Source organism: Acanthochromis polyacanthus, chromosome 2 (assembly GCF_021347895.1).
Source record: "Acanthochromis polyacanthus isolate Apoly-LR-REF ecotype Palm Island chromosome 2, KAUST_Apoly_ChrSc, whole genome shotgun sequence".
In the NCBI taxonomy this organism is placed as follows: domain Eukaryota; kingdom Metazoa; phylum Chordata; class Actinopteri; family Pomacentridae; genus Acanthochromis; species Acanthochromis polyacanthus.
The window spans coordinates 32,264,513-32,280,722 of NC_067114.1; the positions used below are offsets into that span (position 1 = coordinate 32,264,513).

Below are 16,210 nucleotides of genomic sequence, written 5' to 3' on the forward strand. Positions count from 1 at the left end.
GTGTTGTTGTTCGACGGGTGCAGTGCAGAGAAAGACCAGCTGTCTGGAATGAGCATGCCAGCATCGCCTCCTCGTCCAGTAGAGCGGGGGGTGTGACTTAGCGTAGCGGATGCAGAGAGTGCAGCTGGTGTAGCAGAGTTTTCTGGGCGGATCCATGTCTCAGTCAGGGCTCGGACCTGAATGTCTGAGAGTTTCATCAGTGAACTGAGAATTCTGTCTTATTAACTGCGGACTGACAGTTCCAAAGACCAAAGGTAATCGAGTGTGGGCTGGGACCACTTTCAGAGAGAGCGGACAGGTTGTGTGGATTGCGTTTGCGGAGGACTACGCGTCTTTTCCGGTTGCCAACAATGACTGGGATGCGTGTGAGACACATCGTGCATTAAACTGTTACAGACAGACCTTAGTGGTGGCCGGTGTTCGGTGTCCTTGCTCGGTGGACTCGCGCAGGTAGACTCGCAGGTCTTAACCCTATGTGGTCTTCGCACTATGGGGGCTGATGCTTTCGCTGACGCTCAAGCGCAGTCTGTGCCATTAAGTACCTGACAGAGTCACAGCTGTTTCCAACTTCACTGGAATGCGCCCGGCTAAACCGCCCCTGTCTGGTTTCACTTGGGCAATCAACAGAGGGTGTGACCCGCGTCAGCAGTCCTCACCTGTTGTTGCTGAGAGAAACTGAAACTCCAGTACTAAGCACTCAACGACCCCCAACACAAAAACAAAAATAAAGCAATTCAAGCTTACCTAAGCTGGCTCAACCTTCTTCTGTCAAAATTCAGTGCTTGTTTACTGAAGTTACAGATTTTGCTGTCTTATAAGCTAGGATTCTTGTGAAATCCCGCCCCTGTCTGGTTTCACTTGGGCAATCAACAGAGGGTGTGACCCGCGTCAGCAGTCCTCACCTGTTGTTGCAGAGAGAAACTGAAACTCCAGTACTAAGCACTCAACGACCCCCAACACAAAAACAAAAATAAAGCAATTCAAGCTTACCTAAGCTGGCTCAACCTTTTTCTGTCAAAATTCAGTGCTTGTTTACTGAAGTTACAGATTTTGCTCTCTTATAAGCTAGGCTTCTAGTGAAATCCCGCCCCTGTCTGGTTTCACTTGGGCAATCAACAGAGGGTGTGACCCACGTCAGCAGTCCTCACCTGTTGTTGCAGAGAGAAACTGAAACTCCAGTACTAAGCACTCAACGACCCCCAACACAAAAACAAAAATAAAGCAATTCAAGCTTACCTAACCTGGCTCAACCTTCTTCTGTCAAAATTCTGTTTTCTAAATTTCTTTTCGTTAAATAAACTTATATAATCTATATAATGTAAAGCAAAATTGCCTGTTGGATTTCTAAGCATTTATTTTGATATTTGCAACTCAAATAATCACAAAAACGATTTTCAGAGATTAAGGCCCTGAATTACTTTTTAGAGTGTATGGTTTGACATTGTATGGCTTGACAGTAGTAGTAGTCATTTTGTAATTCACTGACCTTGTTAAATGTTTTACAGAAAATTATCAGGAAGGCAGACAGAAGGTGAGAGAAGCTGAAGAGCGGTCTGATCTTCAGTCAGATGTAGAGGAATGCAGTGGACGGAAAACAAGGCGCAAAATGTAGGTATTGCAAAATCTAGAAGTATTGTGAACAGCTGCATTTGAACTTAACAATTCTGAAAAACATTGCAAATTATAATAACATCATTAATTGGGTCAAAACATGCACAATGTCTCCCAATCTGTAAACTATAGAGATTATATAGATTACTTATGAACCTCCTCAGCAAATAAGTGTGTCAAAAAACAAAACAAACAAAAAAAAACAATGCATTGAAGTGTATAATGTAGTGTAGTGGATGAGAAGGCTGACAGTATTTTTGAAAGGGATAGTTTGGATTTCTTGACATGAAGCTGTTTGAAATAATCTTTGATAGAGTAGTGTATGAGTATGTTCTTATTGTAAGAGCTGCAATACTTGAATTTCTTATAAATAATAAAATAATTTAAAAAAAATTCCTATTGTCTTAAAAAAAACTTCCTATGATATTATTTCTGTGAAATTACAATTGCTTTTTAGAAAACCACACCTAAAATATCAATGTAATGTCTTTTTAGGCCAAGTAGCCGACTTCTGCATGCTGGTTACCTAACAGACAGTGAGGATGAATCAAGATCTCAGCAGTGTGACAACGGCTTAGCCAGTGCTCCACCAGTCTGTCCACCCACATATCAAGCCCTTCATCCTCCCATGATGTCTCACCAAAACGAGATGAGACATGACAGTTTGTCCTCCACTAGCCAATGGAATACTGACCAGGACCAGAGGAGCAGCTTGCAGTGGGGACCCCAGTTTGAGTGTAGGTGTTTACAGTCAGATTTTACCAATCTCATTTTGTTTCATACAAAAAAGATTAAATTACTTTATTTGTAGATATCAGTCATGCAGTTTGTTTGTTTTTTTTTACTAAATTTTTACAAAAGTCTGGAGTGTAAATATTTGAAATGCTTATTTTGGGGCTAACAAATTATTTTCCAAATAAAATCTAAAGTAACTCTGTCTTTAAAGATCACCCTAATCCAAGAACACAGCCCACACCATCGTGGTCTGCATTAGAAACTACAAACTGTAAGTGATGTTTTAGATATGTTGCAGATGGTTAAGTAGATGGTTTCCCTTGCTCTGAATTGTGTTCATTTATGCCATTATAAAGTCAAACAAATCAATCTGTTCGATTTGATCTGATGTGATATTATGCTAAAATCTACTACCACAACATCCTGGTATGTTTTGTGTAAAGTTTGAATTCACCTTCTTGTTTTGTTGCATATTCAGAACCTGAGGTTGAATATGAACCCTGTCAAATGTGCAGTTTTGAACTGTATCAAAAGTTCAAGAGTGAAAACTAGTACTAGTTCTAAAGTGGTACCCTATGAAGTCATTCTAGTGTACCTTCAAATCCATTTAATGCCTCTAAATAATTAGGGATAAAATTAGATCTGTGTGAAGTTTTTTTGAATGCTTTGTATTAAATACAATCTTTTGTTTTTCCAGCACTAATGTGGGAAATGCTGACAAAGCAAGAAATGATTCTCGACCAGCAGAAACACATTCTCCATCTGCTCCAAGCAAGACACCAAGACATGTCTGATACTCAGACATGTCTGAATGATAATCTTTTGCCCATAAAAGACCGGGAAAGTCTGCAGAATCTTGAAGTCCAACTACAGGACTCAGATTTCAAAATGAAACTGGTAAGTAACAGAGGTGTGATGTTGTGGCTTCATCAAGTCATTTCCATGCCATGTATTTGTTGTGCTCAGTCAATAGACCAAGTCATTTCACTGATGATTACCTCATTTACCTTAAAAGTACCACATCACTTCCAAGCACACATATGCATAAACATGCTACGATGGAGAGACCAAGACTCAACTGACTGAACTGTGCAGGCTGGTTCCTCTGTGGGCTGCAGACCCGCAACTGAGCCACAGCTAGCTACAGACTAGATACTGTATACACTGGGTTATGGGGCACAGGTGGAAACAATCCAGGCAGGTTCAGACATCAGACACAGCTTGGGACAACACTGCGGGAAGGACAAGTGAACAGAAACACTAGGAGGGAAAAATTTGAAAGGAACAGGAAAGATGAGACTACAGAGACAAAACATAGAATATGGCACAAAATCTACACAAATCTACATTAATCGTAGTAACAAATTCTCCATTTTGTCATCCCTCTTGCCACATTGACCCATATTACTGCTAATAATTAATACATGTTACAGTACACTCTCAGAACATTTGAGTATTTGTCATCAGACACTTAAAAGCATGATTTGATTCTTTCAGATAAACCACCTGAGCCTTGTTGGGGGCTGTGATGCCAAAGACACTGTTTGGTGCATCATGAAGCAAACCATCGCAAACAGCCTGGCAATGGAAATCAATTGGAGAGGCGTTAATGGCAAAACATCAATGGTTTCCCTGCTATTGAAGGCTGTTATAATTGGTAAATATTCTAATTATCAATGCATTCAAATTTCTGCTGAGTCATATAGTTTTGCCGCATTGCATTTGTCCTTGTACTGTAATTTTTATTTCTTTTCAAAACTGTTGTCCACATCAGCTGCTGTCAGAAAAAATCCACTGTCATCGACAGCCTCCCAACATGACATCGAGACATGGATTAAAAGATGGTTGCATCTGGCGGCTGACAGGGAAGGGGGAGGAAAAGGCGAGCCAGGATGGCTGATTAAGGTTGTGACTTAAGTCATGTGTTAATAGTTTAAAAATAACAGAATAATAAAATAATAAATATAGAAAAAAAGACAAATAAAAAACATAAAAAACATAAATTGTTTCATTGTTTTAGTAACATTAATAACAATAATAATAATAATAATAATAATGTAATAGCAACGATAATATAATAATAATAATAATAATAATAATAATAATAGCAACAACAATAATAATATAATAACAATAATAATAATAATAATAACAATAATAATTTTATTTTATTATATAATTGTATTTATTGATTAGTATTTGAATTTTAGTAATTAGTAATAATTATTAATTATTAGTAATTTTGTTACTCAGTTCTTTACAATATTATTTGTTAATATCTATTTTTTCAGTGATATGATATGTTATATTTTTTCAGTGTGATGTTCTGTAATAAATTTTGGATGAATTCAAAGTGAATTGTGTATGGTGTATTCCTGTATATTTTAATTTTCACAAAAACATCACACCTACCAGGCTTCTGTTTCCCATGTGTATTTTTGTATTTTCAACTGGTGTTTCTTAAATGTTGAAACATGATATTCTGGGTATTTTGTTAATGTTCAAAACAGGGGGCAGCAATTATTTATTTCCATTCAACAAGTCACACTTTGTTAATAAAATAATTATTTTTTAATTTATTTATTATTATTTAATTAATTTATTAATATTAACAGCAACTTGGAATATCATGTTTCAGCATTTCAGAAATACTAATGAAATTGCACAAATACATGTGGACAGAAGCTAGCCCTGAAATGGGATGGAATTGAAGATCCCCATGACAACAGCAGCCTTTCATGCAGTATATGGGCCAGAGCTGGGCCAGCAGCAGACTTTTTCTGCTTTCAGTATGCAGTGTGTGGGCCAGAGCTGGGCCGGATTATTATAACTAACATGAGACGATCTGTGGGCCAGTAGTGGGCCACAGGTTTTTTTGCATTGTAAAAAACACACTGGGCCACATCCGGCCCAGCAATGTTTTACCTGTAAGGCATGCAGTATATGGGCCGGACTTGGCCCGTGGAACCAGACGTATACTGGGCCAGAGGAAACACAAGGATGTGGCCCAAGTATGGGCCAGATTAATTTTGCTATCTGGGGTGTTTTTGCTAAATTGACCAAAGCTGCAAACTCGATGAAAGAAACATTATACACCCATGGAAAACTTAGATTCTCATGAATCCACTGGTATAAACCACTTTCAGATGTGATTACCACAGTGGCTAATATAAACACATTTGTCCAACAAACAACAAATAACGTAAATGGCACAACTCACCTTTGAAGGCTGATAACTAGTCACAGATGAAAATATTCCACAAAAAACGACCATAATCCAACCTTGGACATCCAGACAAGACAAGCAGGTAAAATAATTTGTCCAAAACGTCTTGAAATCAGTAAACAATCCACAAATAGCTAGTTTTCGTGAATGTGCACCTCGCGCTGCGCGTCCCATATTTGGGATAGGCTACAGTAGAGTTCCCGTGTCCTCTAAATTGTAAAAAAAAAATCATTAATATTGATAAGCAATCATTCTTTTTTTACTTTTGAACAATGACTAGAAAACTTAGAATGTAAAAATCCAAATAAAACACATAGCGTGCTAAGCGAGTACACACACAGTCACGGGTGCATTAGTGCGTGGCACAGTGAATGGAAACAAAATGGCATCAAATCCCCAGTTGTCGCTACTCTGGTTAATATAGGGACTCTATATCTATCTAACTATGCTAACTACGTTCATAATTATGTAGAAGTTTAGCTGGCTTTAATTGGTTACTTATTGTGTGTCCCAGAATCAATTCGCCATGTGTTTTTGAAGTTGACTGTACGTTTTGGTGTATTTTATCGTTGTAAACAATTCTACTGCTATCTTAGTGGTAGCTAACACGATGCCGTCTTTCTGGACAGAGCACATGCTGTCGCCCACGAGATGATGATTTACTAAACTCCATTGTTCTTTGTTATGAATGCAGGTATGTTAGTGTGTCCCTCTATAACAATGGTCGGCAACTGGCGGCCCACGGGCCAAAACTGGCCTGTCAGGAATAATATCTGGCCCACCAGATGATTTTGAAAATTTGATTTGGCACGGAGCTAAGCCAGTCCGTCACCGCAACATGAAACTCACGTGGTCGGCCGCTGCCGGGCATTTCCGCGTTTGCACTACTGGTCGGACACAGTTGTACCAGCCAGATTTCACTGAGCAACAGTGTGTGCAAAACATGTGTGTGTCTCGGGAGTCATTTTTAATACATCTGTGATCAGAATTGAGACGTGTGTCCCAAGCAGCAGCGATCAGCTCTAGAAGCTCCGCTGCTTGTGGTATCGCCCCCCCCCACTCGCGGAATCGGAGTGCCCCCCCGCAGGTTGGCCCGCTGTTCGATTGTTTACAAACATCTTTGCCCGAAGCCACATCTACTTGCCGACCCCTGCTCTATAATGTGATGTTATTTATAATTTGCATTGTTGGATGTTAGAAATATGTCAATGAGTTATATTTGCCGGTTTTTGATAATTGTATTTTGTACTGTGTTAGCTGTTGTAAATATATGAAATATAAAAAAAAGGGTAACAGTCCAGGAAAATTTGTATTATTGTAATAATTTTTTTGTAACTTTTCCTTAAATAATCAAGAGGACACTTTCTGTTTTCATGAAGTTATTTTATTGTCTTACCTAAAATTAATCCACTATACGATCACTGTTTCTTTATTTATGTATTGTACTGACTGTAAGAGAGATATGAAGGGGTAATCCTCAGAGCAACGGAGGATTTATGAAGAGAGCACATGCTGTCGCCCACAAGATGATGATTTACTAAACTCCATTCCCTCCATTCCCTAAACTCCCTTTCTGCATTCCTTTGTTATGAATGCAGAAAGGGAATAAACCTGCTGTTGCCACCAGCCTGACCAGCTCCTGATCGTCATTTTAGAAAGAAGACATCTCACATGGGTTACATATATATACAGTGGCGGCTGGTGGTGAAATTTGTTGGGTGGGCTAACAAATGCATAATACCGATTAAATGGTTAACACAGCTGCAAAAGCAACATCACCTATGATACACAGTTACATCAATTACAGGTACACTATACTTTTTCGTGCTCTACATAAACACTCTCTCTCACACACACACACACACACACACACACACACACACACACACACACACACACACACACACACACACACACACACACACCACTACAAAACATGTTCCAACTGCAATGACTGCCCACAGATAGCCTGCCGCAACTGTCTTATTACAACTGTTTGGCAACATGTAGTGCAAAATGCCTTCAGTACAACAGATGACCTCAGCAAAAACAAGGCGTCACAGTCCTTTAACAGGTCAACATGGGCCTACCTTATTTGAAAAGAAGCTCACATTGACGGCCGATGTGATCCCGGTCTCTTAACTTCCACCTTTTCCTCCTAAGACATTGGGGAAAATGGACATGAAAGCAAATAATCCACCTCATTCATGCTAACGCCCGCCATAGCTTAACCTTCTCTCGCTGCGTCAAAAGCCTGTGGGCTTTTCACTTCCGGTAATGGCGGTGTGCTGACTGTGAAATTGTGCTCTCCTCCATGCTTCTGAATTTAACGTATTTAGACCACATTTAAACCTTAGAGGTACCTAAAAGACCTTATAAATGACATCTGCACCAACCAAGGCGGCAGTAACGCGTTCTAAAACCCACCAAGCGAAAATGACCGATTTTGGAACTGGCGTGGCTACTGAGGACGCTAACCACAAAGGTAGCAAAGCCGCCGGCTCTAGTGGTACAATGGGGAAAGAAGATGCTGTATTGAAAGCGATTTGCGAGCTTAAGGAAGAGTTTACCGATCTCAAAAAGAACTTTTCTGCCAAACTTGACGGCATCCAGACCACCGTTGACATTATCCAAAGGGAGATGGGACAGTGTATGGAACGTATTACACTTGTGGAGACTCGAGTCTCCACTGTGGAGGATGACATGGCAGCGCTCCAAGCAAAAGTACTTACTTTAGAGCAAAACAAAAAAATGCTGGAGGACACTGTCACTAACCTGGAGATGAGATCCCACAGAAACAACTTAAAACTGGTTGGGATTCCTGAAGACTGTGAACAAAACAATCCGTGTTTGTTTCTGGAAAAGTGGATCCCGGAGGTTTTGGAGCTTCCCTCGGACGCAAGAATCACATTGGAGAGGGCACATCGTGTTGGCCAGCGACGCGGACCCAGTGCGCCCCCGCGGACCTTAATAATAAAGTTCCCGAATGACCGTGAGAAATCTTTGGTTATGCAGGCTATACGGGGGAAAAAGCAGATCTTCTACAAGGAGCATAAAGTGCGTTTCTATCAGGATCTGCCAACTGAAGTGGTACAACAGAGGAAAAAATTCAACCGATCGCGTCAGATGTTCTGGGAGTTCGGGATCAAACAACGTACATTTTTCTTTCCAGCCCGACTTCAGGTGACGTACAAGGATCAAATACAGACCTTTACATCTCCATCCGAGGCTGAACGTTTTGCTCGCGGTATTCAATAGGAGAAGGATGCTTAATTAGTGAACTGAAGAAAAGGACTTTACAGACAAGGACTGTTTAATATAACCACCCTGAGTGAGTAATCGAACTTAAAAAAAAATGTGCCTTGAAATATAATTTTTTTGTTTCTTTTTTTTTTGAGAAAGGAAGAGATTAATTGTGAAAGTAATGTTTTACCTCTCGTTCTACTTAGGAAATTACTTAATATTTCAAAGGTAAATAAAAAGTAATAATTCTAAATAAAATAAGATATATAAATAGGTCTATAGGTACTTTTTTCTTTTTTCTCTCTGTAAAATATTATTTAAAATGTGGCCTTTATTTCAGTTTAGTAGGAGGTAGAGGTTTTAATCTAAGGAAGAAAACAATCAGCACAGCTTTGCTGCTCCTTTGTGTAAGGAGTGGTAGTTGCTTCTTATCCGGAGTATACACAAGAAGGGAAGGGTAGCTATGAAGCTATGGGGTAGGGATTATTTTGTTGAGTTTTTTGAGTTTTTGTATTTTAAACCTGACCATTGTCTAATGTTCACAGGATTAAAGATAACTTTATTTGTTAATTCAAAACGCATAAAGGACTTGACTTAAAAATTACATCATGGAATTGTAGAGGGCTTCAAAAACCTAAGAAAATGAAACAAGTGTTGAATTTGATAAAAAGTACACATTCAGATATTGTGTTTCTTCAAGAAACCCATCTTTTGGCTAAGGATGAGATAAAAATTACTAGAAGATGGAAGGGTAAGATGTTTTCTGCACCTTATACCTCTCAGTCTAGAGGAGTACTAATCTTGATAAAGGATTCTATTCCATTACAGATAAATAGGGTAATTAAAGATAAAGCTGGGAGATATATAATTATTCAAACAAGACTATTACAGGAACAACTGGTTTTTATTAATATCTATGCGCCAAATACTGATGAACCTCAATTTTTTCAAAATCTATTTTTTAAGCTTTCAGTACTCCCAGGTAATTATATAATAGCAGATGATTTTAATTGTACTCGAGAACCACTGAAAGATAGAAGCTCAGGTATTGAATACTCTCACCCACGTACTATTTGGAGGGAGAATAATCCGTTTGAGATACAATTCTCATGTTTTTCTGGAAAATACCAGACATATTCACGAATAGACTTTTTTTTGATTTCAGCTAATTTGAGACATAGGATAAAGCAGTGTACTTATAACACGATCACAATATCGGATCATTCGCCTGTTTCGCTGGTTTATCATGACCCAAAATTACAAACAGAACCACCAAGATGGCGGTTTAAGAAAAAATGGTTATCTGATTCTAACTTCATTAAGTTGTTGGAAGATAAAATTAAATTTTATTTTGAAACAAATACAACCGAAACATCATGCAGTGTCAGGTGGAAAGCTTTTAAAGCCTTATTAAAGAGGACAGATAATAAGTATTACCAGCAGTAAAGCTAAAAGAACATATGAACATGAAAAGTATTTGGAGACACAGATAAAACTGTTAGAAAATAGGTATTTCCAGTCGGGCTCCGGGGAGATCCATAAACAATTATTGCTTTTAAAAGCACAATTTAATGAATTGTCAGCAGCTAAAGCAACAGCTAGTTTGGTTCGTACCAAGCAAACATTTTATGAGCAAGGTGAAAAAACTGGTAAAGTGCTAGCGTGGCGTCTCAAACAAGTGCAAACAGAAAGAGCAATTATATCACTAGAAAACAATATAGGTGAAACTATTGTAGATCCAATTGAAATTAGCGAGACTTTTAGAAAATTTTATAGTTTACTATATAGTTCGGATAGTGATTTTGATATAGTTGATCTAAACAACTTTTTTTGACAAAATTCAGTTACCTTCAATATCTGAAGATTTTAAAAAACAACTTGATGAAGACATATCACCAGAAGAGATATCAAAAGCCATTGATGATGCTAAAGCAGGGAAATCTCCGGGGCCAGATGGGATACCCATTGAAATATATAAATTGTATAAAAATCAATTGATAACACCTTTATTGCAAATGTATAAGGAGTCTATGTGCCAAGGGTTATTACCACAATCACTCCGAGGTGCTCTTATTACTCTAATTCCAAAAGAAGGTAAACCCAAAAACAAGTGCGAAAGTTATAGACCAATAAGTCTCCTAAATACAGACTTAAAAATTTTGAGTAAAATCCTAGCTACAAGACTTGAAAAAGTAATGTCAGTTATTATAGGTATAGAACAGAATGGATTTGTGCAAGGTAGACAGGGATGGCAGGGATGTTCAAGAACTCTTAAATATTTTAGTTTATGAAAAAGGGGCACCTGGTACTGTACTACTGTCATTGGACACAGAAAAGGCCTTCGACAGAGTGGAATGGATTTTTTTATTTGAAGTTTTAAAGCATTTTGGTTTAGGGAAAACCTTTTGTAATTGGATAAAACTGCTTTATACCGAACCATATGCTGAAATATTGACTAACTATAATCTTTTGAAAGCTATAAAACTTAAAAGGGGTTGTAGACAAGGCAACCGTTGCTCTTTTTAATGGTAATTGAACCTTTAGCAATTTATATAAGAACACACAATGACATCTCTGGAATAACGGTGGGTCAGTTAGAATATCGTTTAGCTTTATATGCAGATGATGTCATTGTGTTTCTTAAAAATGTGCAAAGGTCTATCCCCGCTCTGTTAGATGTAATCTCATCCTTTGGCAGATACTCAGGATATGAAATTAATACCTCTAAGAGTTCAATCTTGTTTCTAAACCCAGAAGAGGGCAAGCACCCACCTGACATAGCTTTTCAATTTAAGGTTGTTAATTCTTTTACATATTTGGGGATTATCATCATGCCTTCAATTGAGGAAATTGTTGATGTCAACTATAAAACAGTACAGCAAGAAATTACAAAATCCCTCGACAGATGGACACCCATTCCAATGTCAATAATTGGCAAAATTAACACCTTAAAAATGAACATCCTTTCAAAATTGCTGTATTTGTTTCAGAACATACTGTTACCTCCACCGGAAAGGTTTTTGATTAACCTTAATAAACAATTCATCCGATACTTATGGAATAATAAAAGATCAAGGTTACGGCTGTCACTGTTGTATTTACCATATGACAGAGGGGGTCTCAAATGTCCAAATTTATTATGGTATTACTGGGCTGTACAACTTAGGTCATTAATGTTTTATTTTTCAAATGACAATGCCCCTTTATGGAGAAATATGGAAGAACACTCGTTGAGTCTGTCCTTCCCAATGTACCTGTACTCGGATGAAAGAAATAAGTTAAAACGAAAGACAAAACACCCTATTGTCAGGAACATGATTGAGATCTGGCACCAAGTGAGAAAACATTGTGGGGATGTCAATCCTCTATCAATATTTAGCCCAATCTGGGGAAATGAGAGGTTTTCACCAGGTAGGGCAGATCCAGGTTTTAAGGCGTGGGCTCTGAAAGGGTTGGAAAAAATATATCATTTATATGATGTGAAAACTGGAAAATTACTACTGTTTGAAGATATTGTTAGGGGATATGACCTCCCTCGTAACCATTTTTTAAAAAAAATATTTGCAAATAAGAAATTTTATAAGGTCCCAACAAAACCATTCATTAACTATTCCTGAAACTTCATCAGTAGAAAAAATTGTGATAATTGTTTTTAAAAAAGGTTTAACATCAAAACTCTATCAAATATTATTAAATAAATCTTCAGAATCTTCTATTAAAAGACTAAACATGTGGATAAAAGACTTACAAGAGATCATTCCTATGGATGATTGGAGAAAGATGTGTGCCAGATGTAGTCAACATCCAGCTTCAAAGAGGCCCAGACATTCCACAGGAACATCATCCCACAGGAAAAGCAAAGTTCTCTCCTCTCAGAAAGCTTAAACAAACTAAGAGCCCCAAAGTGGATTTTTATGGCTTCAGAGACATCTGCACCTTCCACCAAAAGCCTCGTAAAATTCATTTACGGGGACCTGTGATCTGACAAGAGAAACCCCCCCCCCCCTTTTTTTTCAGACTCTCACATGGATCGTTGTATTTGCTTGTTTTCTTGTATTCCTACCTTCACAGAAGACACTAAGACCCCTTGCAGAGAATTGGAAGGGGACACAAATGTTTCACACCTTCCTAAATTTGCATCTAAAGGACTGTTTATTCCCTTTTGGTTCCTATCCTTTGATTAACTGAACTCATCTTCACAGATGCCATGCAGTCTCCCTCCCTCTCGATCAGATACCGAGAGTCATAAATATCTAAGGACCTTTCCGTCACCCCGGGAGGGCTACAGAAAGACACTCAGTCTGTTTGATGCCAATAAGGACTCTCTTTCTAAAAATCATGCTTCTGAAATTTTGTTTGTGATTTTGAAGATATCAAAGTTGAAATAATAATTTGTTATATATGTTAGTCCAACTCCGACGTCTTTAGCATATTTCTGTCCTGAGATATTAATTCTGAAAGTTTATTGTCTGCCTAACCCATTTCTTCCACAGTTCAACATTGCCCCCTATTGACATCGGAATGCCATGACATTATCAAGGATTTCACTGAAATTAATCATAAAATTGTGTTTTATACAGGTCGAAAAGAGTTGGAAATTGTTTATTTACCACCTTATGTACACCATGTTGTCATATGTACACTGTGACCCACATAATCACTAGATAGAGTACACAAACCTATAATTAAACAAATAACTCACATATTTTTGGTAGCTAGCATGTTCTATCGTGTTATACACTTAGATTGTGTTAAAAGTAGTGTCCTGGATTATGACAGAGTAAACAGATCATTTTGTTTGCGTGCTTTAATATTTTTAATTCACTATCTGATCAGCTCTCATCTCCTATCCGGAGCACACAGGGGAGGGGGACCTCCAGAGTGTCAGACTCGCGCCTAAACTTCTAGGTCCCCTCCTCCTCTAGCCAAAAACTATAAGAAGCTTCACGCTTCTTTGTTCTCTCTCTTTCACCTTTTTCGACTCTTACGATCTTAAACTACGCTAAGCGAATCTTCCCTTTTTTCTTTAGGCGCGCCCTGTTTGTTCTTTTCCCCCTCTTCAAACTTCGCGGTTATAGAGGCTGGCTCTCTGTTAACCACAACTTCTTATTCAATTTTTCTTTTTGTTCAGAATAGATATTTTTGCTCATCTCCAACAACTAGATCTACAATTTTGTTTTATCTGCGATTTATTTTTGATAGGAACCAATTCGATTCTGTTCCGTCGCTTTTATCCTTCCCGCTGAAGAGTTCCAGTCTGTGCGGCCTCACCTATACCTGACCGGCAGAAATACAACGTGAGCCCTCAGCCGTCGAAATCATTATTTTTGACCAGAAGAACGCAGGCTGTTCCAGCCCTCGCCACCGTCAGCTGACTACCAGACGAACTGGGTCAAGCCAGACCCCCCTGGGACACTCGAGGTTCGAAGTAGACAGGACGACGAAGCGTTGCCATAGCAGCCAAACAGCGCAGCTCCCGAGCCGACTCTCGGAACCAACGAGTGCCGTTGCCACAGCAACCCGTCCCAGTCTCTGAGCTTCGTGTGATCCCTCTTCAACGCAAAGTAAGACCAGCTGACATGTGATCTAAGCTAATGGTTGATGTCAAAAATAATAGCTTGATTTAATATTAATCACTCCGTTTAATCACTTACCGTCATTCATATTCCAAATTATTAAACTCCTCGATATTTTTTCCACGGTCTGATTACTCAGTGCCATAATCTCAGATTAGAAATGCAAACATAAATAACCTACACACTCACACGAACCTACACCACGCACACACACACACACACACACACACACACACACACACACACACACACACACATACACCCACAGCATTTATTCATTCCATATTTGTCACTGTATTAATCCCTGTGTTTATCATTATATTGGTTAATAAATATCTTTCATTTAGACCAAAATTACAGTCTCTTTTGCGTTTATGTGTGTTGACTGGGGTCAATGTTTTTCGAGGATTCTCGACATTCAGATATTAGACTGATTAACTAATCAAAATTTTTCAATCCATTAATAATATTTTTATTAAGATTGATTAATAATTTCCTGGTAGATTAAACTCCAGGTGGTGCCCCGATTAATAAACCTACAATCAACGAGTGCATACTTATTAAATTAACGTTTAATAAGGCAATATCGCTACATATTTTGGTGCCCCGTGCGAGGCGAAAAAGAATACCCTGTCCTCACATTTGAACGTTAAATTGAACTGTAACTCTTCATTCACATCTACTCCTGATTCATTACCATCGAGTGTGAGCATAATGTCTTTTCTTTGAGCTATATTGTGCATATTTCTCTGCATGAAACTGTTTCTATTCGCTTGAGATTCATATCGTTGCTAAATGTTGCTAAATCGTCTCTGTGTGCTCTGAACGTTCCCCGCCGTGGGACGCCGTTTGACAGGTCACGTGTCAAAACAAATAGCACGAGGAAGCTGCAGTAAGCTGTGTTTTATTATTATTACGAAATACGCCGCCGCGCGTAACTTTTTGATTAACCTAATCATCGTATTGGATCAGAATCTTATGAAAACTGTTGGGATTAGCCTTGAGCTGTTTGTGGAAAGCTGGTTTAGCAGTGTGTTTACTAAATACGCCGCCGTGCGTGATCTCTTGAATAATTTAGCCATCGTGCTGTATCTGAATCTTATTAAAATTGCTTGATTAGCTCCCTGAGCTGTTTTTGGAAAGCTTTGTTCCCGTGGTACCACTTAGTTTCCTGGGACGCCGCTGTGCGTGTTGCTAATTAGCCTTGCCGTCTGTGCTTGATCAGCTGTGAGCTGTTATTATTTGTCGACTGGAATTTATTATAAGGCCTTTTGGTAAAAGACGATTTGCCTGCTGAAGCTCCAGAAGTTGTTATTTTGCCCTGAATAGTGTTAAATCGTATCGTGATACTCCGAACCATTTGATCTATTCAGAAACCGGATTGTACTTGGCGTAGCTAACCGAGTTGACAGCCGGCTGCTTTGATTTAGCGTCTCTGTGTCTCATTCCTGACATACATTCAGTGCTTAGAGAAACGGAATCTAAGCTGCTTTAAAATTCGTGATTGACGCTTGGGACACACTGTGTCATTTTATTGAGAGCCGCCGTGCTATTCTGTCGTTAGCCGCCGAGCTAACTAGTGTTAGCCGTCTTGGACCGGCAGCTCCAGTTCATAATATCGGGGATACCCCCGCTGGCCACAAACAACAACAAAGCAAGTGGCACCATCTGCTGGCTGTTTTGAGTTATTGCATTTAAAGCTGATTTTTTTTTTCATTGATCGCTGCATGTTTGTCTGAATACTAATGCATGCACATAAGAGCTCATAAATAGCGATTAAAACGCATTTTGATTGAAAAGCATAACTGACTTTGAATAT

The 16,210-nt window shown here is 38.6% G+C and overlaps 1 long non-coding RNA gene across 1 annotated transcript; it reads left to right on the forward strand.

Annotated features, from left to right (window-relative positions):
• Positions 1 to 1,445: 1,445 nt before the first annotated feature.
• LOC127532052 (uncharacterized) lies at positions 1,446 to 4,432 on the forward strand. The gene is made up of 6 exons (XR_007939294.1): positions 1,446 to 1,608; positions 2,107 to 2,348; positions 2,558 to 2,617; positions 3,044 to 3,243; positions 3,844 to 4,003; positions 4,121 to 4,432. It is a non-coding gene; the product is annotated as an uncharacterized LOC127532052 (long non-coding RNA).
• Positions 4,433 to 16,210: the final 11,778 nt, after the last annotated feature.